Consider the following 10327-nt stretch of genomic DNA (forward strand, 5'->3'; position numbering starts at 1 on the left):
ACATTGTTTTTTCAATCTGCTGTCATGTTACAACAATCAATTTATCTATCGCGGCATTAAAAAGGATTCTCTGTCTGGGAAGAAACAAAGCAAAATTATTCATATGAATTTTTTGTATATTTGTTATTTGCTTGTCGTATTGTTACAAGGATTCTCTCTGTAAAAGGTATTTCGCCCGCATGATGCGACCGCTAATGAAGTAAAGTTATTTCAAAATTTACCTTTAAATTTAAACATAAAACGGAGTTGGCAAAATTGCGGTTTCTTCTCTTTTTCTTCCGGCCTTGTCCCATTTCTAATTCGGGTCGGGTCTCCTAATCCTCCTTCTACAGATATATCGTTTCTGTGTCGCCACTGGGTCAAAACCCAAAATTCTAAAATTGCTGTTTAAGCTAGGTATGATGGAAACAAAAGCTAGAAGTTTTAATCGGCATTCATTTCCCATTTATTTCACGATTAAATTAAGCACATAAAGCGGCCAAATACAGGAAGTACCTATCTTGCTAGATACATAGTTTAACACCATAGAGGTAATATAGAGATGACACGGGGGAGGGGCCAAACGACCGAACGAGATGCACTTATGGAAATTTCAGTAGGAGTAGCAGAGAAAGCGGTATTAACTTGTGGTGAACCTCTTTACTCATAACATTTATTATTTTTCCATCCTACATGCCTAATTCATATTGTCATTCACATACGTCATGTTTTGCTAATTAAAACCTACAGATTAGGTTTTGCCTATCATTTCAATTTAATTAGCAAACAAAACGACTAATTTCGAATGGATAAATATTTACGCCCTGAGCGGTTTGAAGGAGACCCATCGCAGAGCACCGCGGCCGCAGAATGGGAACATTGGAAGAAGACCTTCAACAACTTCCTCGCGGTGCAAGTTCTCTCTTCCGATCAGGTCAAGCTAAATATTTTAATCAATCATCTGTCTCCAAATGTCTATAACTACATAAGCGAGTGTCAAACTTACGAACAAGCAATACGCGTACTAGACGGGATTTATGTAAAACCTAAGAACATCCTTTATGCGCGCCATGCTCTCGCTACACGAAAGCAAAACAGTGAAGAGACAATCGACACATATATTCAAGCTCTGAAACAACTATCTAAAGACTGTGACTTCACTGCCGTCGATGGCAATACAAACCGGGACGACAATATCCGTGATGCCTTCATAGCAGGAATCTCTTCAACTAAAATAAGAGAAAGGCTTCTTGAAAACCTGAGTCTAACGTTAGATGAAGCACACAACCAAGCTCGCTCCCTGGAGATGGCAGAAGTCAACACGTTACATTACAGCAGCACAACACCTGTGAATGCAACTATTGAAAATATACGCAATACAGCTGGTCCAAGCGAAAACACTTCCGCTGCCGCGCCAGCCTTGCGCCCCAATCGAAAATGTTTCTTCTGCGGAGGACATGTACATCCACGCAAGACCTGTCCCGCCTTCGACGCTTCTTGTCAGCTTTGCAATAAAAAGGGACATTTCGCTAATGTATGTCGTAGCAAGAATCAAACCAGTGCTGCAATACCTGATACGAATAATGTCAGTTCCAGCATCGTAGCTGCATCACCGTCATCGTTACGCAAAACAACGATGCCTACATACATCAACGGTATCAAAGCTGAAGTATTGCTAGATACTGGCAGTGCCAAGAGCTTCATGAATTCCAAATTTGCTAAGTCATGTTCCTTGACAAGTAAGCCCAGCCAGCAGAGAATATCCATGGCCTCTCTAAGTCATAGTGAACCAGTTGCGGGAGAAATAACTATCGATCTTACATTGGGTAAGCATTCATATGATGACTTACGGCTACTGCTAGTGGAAGACCTATGTTCCGACGTCATTATTGGCCTCGACGTATTGGCTCAACATTCTTCTATCGAATTCGATTTTGGCGGTCCGAGAGAGCCTTTAGTTGTCTGCAATGTGGCTGTAGCGTCCGTGCCTGCAGTACCTCTATTTGCAAACCTAACGCCGGGATACAAACCGATTGCCATCAAGTCACGGCGGTACAGTGACGACGATCGACGCTTTATTGAGGAGGAAATAAAGAACCTTTTAAAGGAAGGTATTATCGAAGAAAGTAGGTCGCCGTGGCGAGCGCAGGTACTAATTACGAAATCTGCTACCCATAAGAAACGTCTTGTAATCGACTACTCAAGAACTATTAATCAATACACTGAACTAGATGCTTACCCACTTCCCAGCATTGAAGAATTGGTTTCAAAAGTGGCTAAATACTCCGTCTTCAGCGCTATAGATCTGAAGAGTGCATACCACCAGGTGCCAATTTTGCCCGAGGAGAGACATTTTACTGCGTTCGAAGCTGCCGGAAATCTTTACCAATTCCGCCGCATCCCTTTTGGTGTTACCAATGGAGTTTCTAGCTTCCAGAGAACCATAGATTGGCTTATTCGGACAGAAAATCTGGCAGGCACATTTGCTTATCTCGACGACATAACAATATGTGGCAAGTCACCTGAAGAACATGATACGAATTTGCAAAACTTTCTGACTGCTGCTAAAAAGTACGGTCTGACTCTCAATGAAACCAAATCTGTTTTTAAACAATCTTCCATTAATATACTTGGCTATACGATCGCTAATAATGTTATCAAACCTGACAGTGCCAGATTAGAGCCTCTTTTAAACTTACCTCCTCCGCATGACTTGCCCAGTATGCGCAGAGCCCTGGGCATGTTCGCTCACTACTCAAAGTGGATACCAAACTTCTCTGAAAAAGTACACGAACTAGCAAAAACAAAGACATTTCCACTAACCAATACTATGATTAAAGATTTCGGAGATCTTAAGAACTACATAGTAAAATCGTGTGTTCACGCCATTGACGACAACGTTCCATTTACGGTTGAGACAGATGCATCTGAGCACTCAATTGCAGCGACGCTTTCGCAGGCTGGCAGGCCTGTAGCATTTTATTCGAGAACACTCAATGCAAGCGAACAGAACCATTCGGCGATTGAGAAAGAAGCTTACGCTATCGTTGAATCCTTAAAGAAATGGCGGCATTTTCTGATCGGGAAGCTATTTCTGCTCATCACTGATCAGCGTTCTGTTTCCTTTATGTTTGACAAGAAACATACGAGTAAAATCAAAAATGAGAAAATTCAGCGCTGGCGCCTAGAGCTGTCTCCATACAAATATGACATTGTGTACAGACCCGGCACGCAGAACCATGTAGCGGATGCCCTCTCCCGTGTCTGCGCCATCGTCGATACACCTGCGAAGCTGCAATCTCTACATGAAGCCCTCTGTCACCCCGAAGTGACAAGAATGGCACATTGGGTTCGTTCCAAAAACTTGGCATATTCCATTGATGAAATAAGGAACATGACGAACCAATGTCGCATCTGCTCAGAAGTTAAGCCAAGATTCTCTAAAGCAGATCCGCAAAATAGACTTATAAATGCTGTAGCGCCATTTGAAAGACTGAGCATGGATTTTAAAGGGCCCGTACCGTCCAGATCAAGTAACAAATACATTTTAACAGTGATCGATGAGTATTCCCGATTTCCATTTGCCTTTCCATGCTCCGACATAAGCGCCAAAACTGTTATCAAACATTTAGACAGCATTTTCAGTATGTTTGGCATGCCTGCCTACGTACACTCCGATCGTGGGACATCGTTCTTGTCGGATGAGGTGAAGGACTATTTTAACTCCAGAGGAATAGCAACAAGTCGTACGACGCCATACAATCCTCGAGGTAATGGCCAAGTCGAGAAACTGAATGGAAACCTGTGGAAATCTATTCAGCTAGCGCTCAAGTCTAGAAACCTACCAATAGAATGTTGGGAGGATGTCCTTCCACAAGCGTTGCACTCGATACGCTCCCTGCTATGCACAACTACGAACTGCACGCCACATGAGAGGATGTTCCGCCATCCACGAAAATCACCAAATGGAGAATCAATTCCGACATGGCTAACTAGCTCGAACAAGGTCCTTATGCGACGATTTAATCGAAAATCGAAGTACCAACCGTTAGTAGAAGAAGTGGAGGTAATAGAAACCAATCCCACTTATTCATACGTACGGACTGAGGATGGACGAGAGACGACTGTGTCCAACCGTCACCTAGCTCCTCTCGGGTGCTGTGAACAGAATATCCCTGGGGATAACGAGTATGTAGATAACGACCCCGGAAGAGCACAGTCACCGCCACCTTCATGTTCGCCACCAAATACGCCGAATTCATCACCAACTCACTCACGCCAAGATTCGCCGTTCGCCACTCCACTATCGCAGTCGCCATCCGAAACTCTGCAAGAAGTTCCAGAGCCACCGAGCCCTGATGGCAATGAACCCGCAGGTGCAGAGCAACCCCGGAGGTCCGGCAGAATCCGGAATTCGCCGAAGTATTTATCCGATTATATCTGGCCCGGGTGAATGTGGTGAACCTCTTTACTCATAACATTTATTATTTTTCCATCCTACATGCCTAATTCATATTGTCATTCACATACGTCATGTTTTGCTAATTAAAACCTACAGTTTTGCCTATTATTTCATAACTATTGCTTGTTCTTGTCACAGTCTCACTTTTTATTTGTTCCCCACCAAAAATGTTTATGGTGGGCAACAAATAACCCGACCGAATTACGTAGCTTGTTTTTGGTAGGTCGTCAGGAATGTTAAAACGTGTTTTTAATATTATCGCTTTGCGTATGTTTTGTCCCTCACGGAGGCATGCGTATAACTAGCGCATCTATGTAATACTAGGTCTATGTTTAACACATAATTACCTAAGTCATTAACGGGTCTAACATAACATAGGATTAATGCTTTACGTTGAACATATTATTATTTATTAATTATGTGTGTGCAAATCATAGGTGCAATTGAGGTGCATATGATTTATAACCTAAGTTTCGTTAAAATGACATATTGACTGCCTATGAAGTTGTTAATTGATAAATGGATAGTTCGCTGCCGTATCGATACGTCAAAGAGGCAATCACTTAATTTATGATATTATTACTAAAGTTAGGCAAGCATATTTCCAGTTGTTTATTAGATTAGCTGTGCCCAAATTATTCCCGCAGGTATATAATAAACTAGGTTTTTGGTGTTTACCTATAATAAATACAGGGCGGCCAAAAAATAACTGCATTCCCGTTGCCAGTGAGGTTTTGGGACCCAGAATCGTTCTTAATTTCATAGATAAAGAGCACAAAAAATGTTCCAAATTTCCATATTCGTTACCTACGAACAAATCTGTTTTTGTTGTATAATTTTCGCCATACCATCTTCGGTATGCGGGTAACTGTACAACTTGTACAATATTAAGCGCTTTACTTTTCGAACACCTACTTATAACCTGTCTGGAGTTAAAATAATATATCATTATGTACTTATGGGATAGACATTTAAGCATCCAGTTCATCCAGACATTTAAATATCATTATAATTTCTAAGACCCTAAAATATTTTTGCAATTATTTATAGGTAATGTTAGTATTTTTTTTATTATATATTATGTTATTATTTATTTATTTATTGTGAATATAATTTTATAAAATTATATTCACAATAAATAAATAAATAATAACATAATGTTAGTATTAAATTTGTTATGTTGTAAACCTTATGTTTTAATCTCATGGTTGAAATTAGAATAGCTAACAATTTCAGCGCTCTTGAGGTTTAACAGCACGTCTAGAACGAACTTCTAATCAAATTATTATGGACTTTGAAAGAAGTTTCGAAGCACCGACCTCGGTAATATCAAATCACTTGCTCGTATCTCATTAAGCTGTTACATTGCAATGTCAATTTTATTCCATCCACTTAAAGTCTAAGTTTATTTATAAAATAAACTTAACTCCAAGTCGAAATGTGTAGTAGCTAGACAACTCTTGACTTAAGACGTTAATCAGAAATAAGAACCTAAGTATTTCGTGAATATATTCTCCGACCGAATTTGCTTCAACTTGAATGTTATTTTATTTATCATCTGTCAGTCAAAAAAAATATTTTTTTGTACATCATTATGAACAGAATTGCTCTAAAAACGTTATGAGAAGGTTGAGAAGATATTATACAAAACGAGGAAAAAGTAATAAAATCGGGTGAAAAACATCTTATTTAAATGCCTTGCCGAATGTCACATCAAATGACAATAAAATCAAAACACACGAAAATACAATAAAAGCATAAAAACAATGCGAAAACATGTTTTTCACCACACCAGCACGGAAAGGCTTACTTTGCACTTGAAAAACTGCAAATTCACATGTGAGGCAAAGTAATCAAATGCAAATTTTGAGTTTTTTTCTTATTAGTAGAATTGACTTTTAAATGACGATATTGGTTGGTAAATATTTAATAACATTCATTTGATCTTGATTTGGTTTGATTTTGTTTGATATTTTTACATTTAATATTTGCTTCGGGTTGGTGTGGTGAAAGAATTGTGTTTTACTCAGTAACAAAGTTTGTTTAATCCTCGCGCCTTGAAACCCTCGCAATGCTCAAGATACGCTTTTCGAACCACTTGCTACGCTCGTGGTCCTATTTTCGAATCTTTCGCTTGCTCGGGTATCAATATTAGCCCGAGGAGTTAAACAACGACTGCCCCCTTGCAGGTAGGTACCCATGGTAGTATTTTTTAAACTCGATGGGTAGGATCATGGTATAATAATATACTCCGCCTGGTACTCTCTTCCCGTCTTTTCTTGGTCACCTGACTGACACAAGCCTACGTCATCATGCGACAGCGCTATATGATAATATGCGATAGCGCTATATATAGCGGCCATGTTATTGTGACGTAGGCCTGTGTCACTCTGGGAAGAGAAGACCATGTTTTATTAGACTATGGGTAGGATGACAATGATTTTTAGTTTATAAATTTTATGGAGATGACACGTGTGATCCTATACCCATCGAGTTTGATAAACGTTAAGTGGTATCCAGACGGGACTGATCAAATAGGTTGATTTGATCAGCAGAAATGAAATTGGCGTCAATCTCTAATTTTAGATTTATGGTGATATTAGAGCCCTCTAAATTGAAAAAAATGCCCTACAACGAAAATACTGGCCTCACAAATTGGTATTTTTGCACCCGCACCTCATTTTATCGGTAATATCGGTCATTATCGGCGTTTGAATTCAGCGAGCCCAATTGGTATTTGCGTCCGCAGCTCCTGATTCGATCGGGCAATTCAATCAGATTGGCGAAAAATTGACTAATCTGGACCTTTGCCACATAACACATGTGCCTTTACAATAAATTTCTATTGAACTTCACTTTATTTATTTACACTTGTGATTCAATAAATAAACATTAGGTAAATATGCACCTAGCAAAGGGGATCATACACAGTATCTAATGGCTAGGTAAATATTACCCTGAAGGCACACACGAGTGCTCAAGTCACTCGTGCGTGCGTTATCGAAACAGGCATACACGAATACATGAGTATACACGAATAAAGGCAAATAGAGGGAAGTAACAGCTTTCTTATACACATACTCGGGAAAAGTTCCGCGTTCATAATGAATCTATGAAATGATACCTACTGGTGAAGAGTGTGTAACACTAAAAAAACCGGATTATTGCTAGTTGGACTCGCCCACCGAGGGTTCCGTACCAATTTACTTGACTTTATTTAATTTTTTAACAAACTATAGTTTTCAGATTTTCCTCTGTACTTGTAGAATTATGACCTAGTCTTGCCAAATTTCATACTTCTAGGTCAACGGAAAGTATCCTATGAATTTTGATTCACTTGAGAGTGTCTAAGTAAATACCTATTTACCGTACCGTATTTTTTTTCCATTAACATAGAAGTTAGATTTTTACAGCTTCAAGGGAGATAGACGTGAGTATAATATGTACCTAATATGGTTTTAATTTCAACACGCTACCTCCAAGCGTTTTCGAGATAAAGGGTCTTGACAGACAGACGGATGGACGGACGGGCAACAAAATGATCCTATAAATAAAGGATGACTCACGCTAGACCGGGCCCGGGCCGGGCCAGAGCTTCCGGCGCTTCGTTTTCTGTGGAAAGAACCACGTGAACCACCGAGCCGTCATAGAAAATGACATTCGGACGCCTCGGCCCTTTACGCCCTTTTCGGTGTTTGTAGTCTTAAGGGTTCCGTTTTATTCCTTTTGAGGTCCCTAAAAATGAACTCATTGATAAAAACAAACGTAACACTAACTGGTATTAGTGGTTTTACACCACGATTAGGTAACTAAGTTCTGAATTAAGTTATAAACTAAGAACTAAGTTATACATAGCAACTAAGTTCTGAATTAGCGCAAATAAAATGAAGCCTTTATCAAAATAGCGACACTAAAGTAAAACGCTAAATCAGAATTTATGATTATTAACTTTAAAAACGAAATAAGACAGTCCCAAAGTAGTTGACATTGAGGCAAAGTATTTATGTACTCGGCTGAAAATGAAACTGAAGTAGTTTTTTACGGCGCTTTTGGTAATATCCAAGCAATTACTTTTGTTTTATACCCCAAGCTTTTTGGCGGGTACCTAAATAATAACGTTATGCAGTCCTTGTCATATTATCTCCTTCCTCGTTTAATACGATAAAAATAAGTGAATTTGTCTTTCAGGGAATAAGGCAATGTAATAAAAATTCCGAATATGCCACGTTTATACAAATGAAGGTAATCTTAAGGGGCCCACTGATTACCAGTCCGCCTGCAGTCTCTGGCCTTATCGGGCGACCTGCCGTCCTAGACCAATAACGTCCACAAACATAAGCGATTATTGCCGGCCGGCAATGGTCTGCTGCCACCTCTGCGACTACAGACGAGTCGTCATTTTCCCACCGTACGGCCGCCTGCCGGCAATAGTCTGATATAATTTTGACAGATCCCTACAAATTGACAGTTCGCCGGACGATGTTAGCCTGTCAGTTAACCGCAGCAGGCCACACATTAACAGTTCTATTTCAGATTTTGGACTGACGGCTATTCGGACTACGGCTCGTCGATTCCGGTCAGCGTCGACAGATATCTGCCGGACAGTCCGTGGCCTGCAGGCCAATTTACACACACATTATCAGATAGCCGGCCGGTGGCCTGTTGGCCGTCATCTGTTGTCAGTCGAGAGCCTTCAGTTTCGTGTTTTTCAACTAGTTTAATTTTTTCCTCAAAATGGACTGTCGACGTCAAAGATAATGTTTACACTTTTGGACAAAGATAATGTTTTCCTTTGTAATAAGGCAAAAAATGTAAACCTATATTTTACTACTACAGTGAAACCTGATTAATTGGTTACTTGGATAAATGGAAAACCTCAATAGTTGCAACCAAAGCTCTGGTTCTGGTCCTTTGGAACCAAAGGTCCTCTATAATTGAAATTATGAAACTTTTTTATTTATTTTATTAGTTACATGAAATTTGATTTTGATGTTTTTCTTATGTTTGCCTCCGTAATTAAACAGATTGCATAAAGTAGTAACCTACTCTATAATTGTAACAGTTCCATTGTTTGGTCCTATTTATTATTACTACTAGTAAAATAGGATGTACTTTAAATATTTATTTATTTCATTATTTTATACTTTATTGCACAAAACAAGTTAAAGGTACAAAAGGTGGACTTAATGTTTTAAGTTATTCTTTACCAGTCAATTACTGGCCCAACCAGAAATTATTTTACAAGCTTTTATTACCTAATTGACTTTCAAATCTGAGAAGGACGAAGGTTATCAATAGGGAATATTACGCGAAACTCTGCGTAGGGGGCGCCAGACCGTTACAGAAACGAAATACTACCAGAAAAAGGTGACGAAGTGGATTACTATATTTGGTGATGTACGTAATTTTTTTGTTTGATTTCTTGTAAATTATAAAAATCTATTACAAGGTATCAAACAAAAATATCACTCGTAAACCGCCCAAGTGGACCTAATATTATGTAGAAAAGGTTTTAAAGAGTAGAATGAATAAAACAAAAACATAACAGTAAAGTATTTTCATTTCTTTCAATTTGGTATACAAAGATAGCACCTAAATAAGAGCCGGTGTAAGTAAAAGTAGGTTGAATCCACCGCTTGCAGCTTCTAACTCCATATCCTTTTTTTGTAATAATTGTCACATAGTAGGACGTGTCTTTATAGCGTACTTTATCAATCACACAATTCGCACAATTTTTGCAGAATGTCAGTCATGAAAAAAATCAGAATTGTGATATTATGTTTCCGATTTTCTTATAAAGGTATTTTTCATAGCTAGTCTTTTCATTGCTAGCTGCCGTGAACGCCAACAACGATGGTATACCTCCCGGCGTTATCTTGAGAACTA

Source organism: Cydia fagiglandana, chromosome 5 (assembly GCF_963556715.1).
Source record: "Cydia fagiglandana chromosome 5, ilCydFagi1.1, whole genome shotgun sequence".
NCBI classification, from domain to species: domain Eukaryota; kingdom Metazoa; phylum Arthropoda; class Insecta; order Lepidoptera; family Tortricidae; genus Cydia; species Cydia fagiglandana.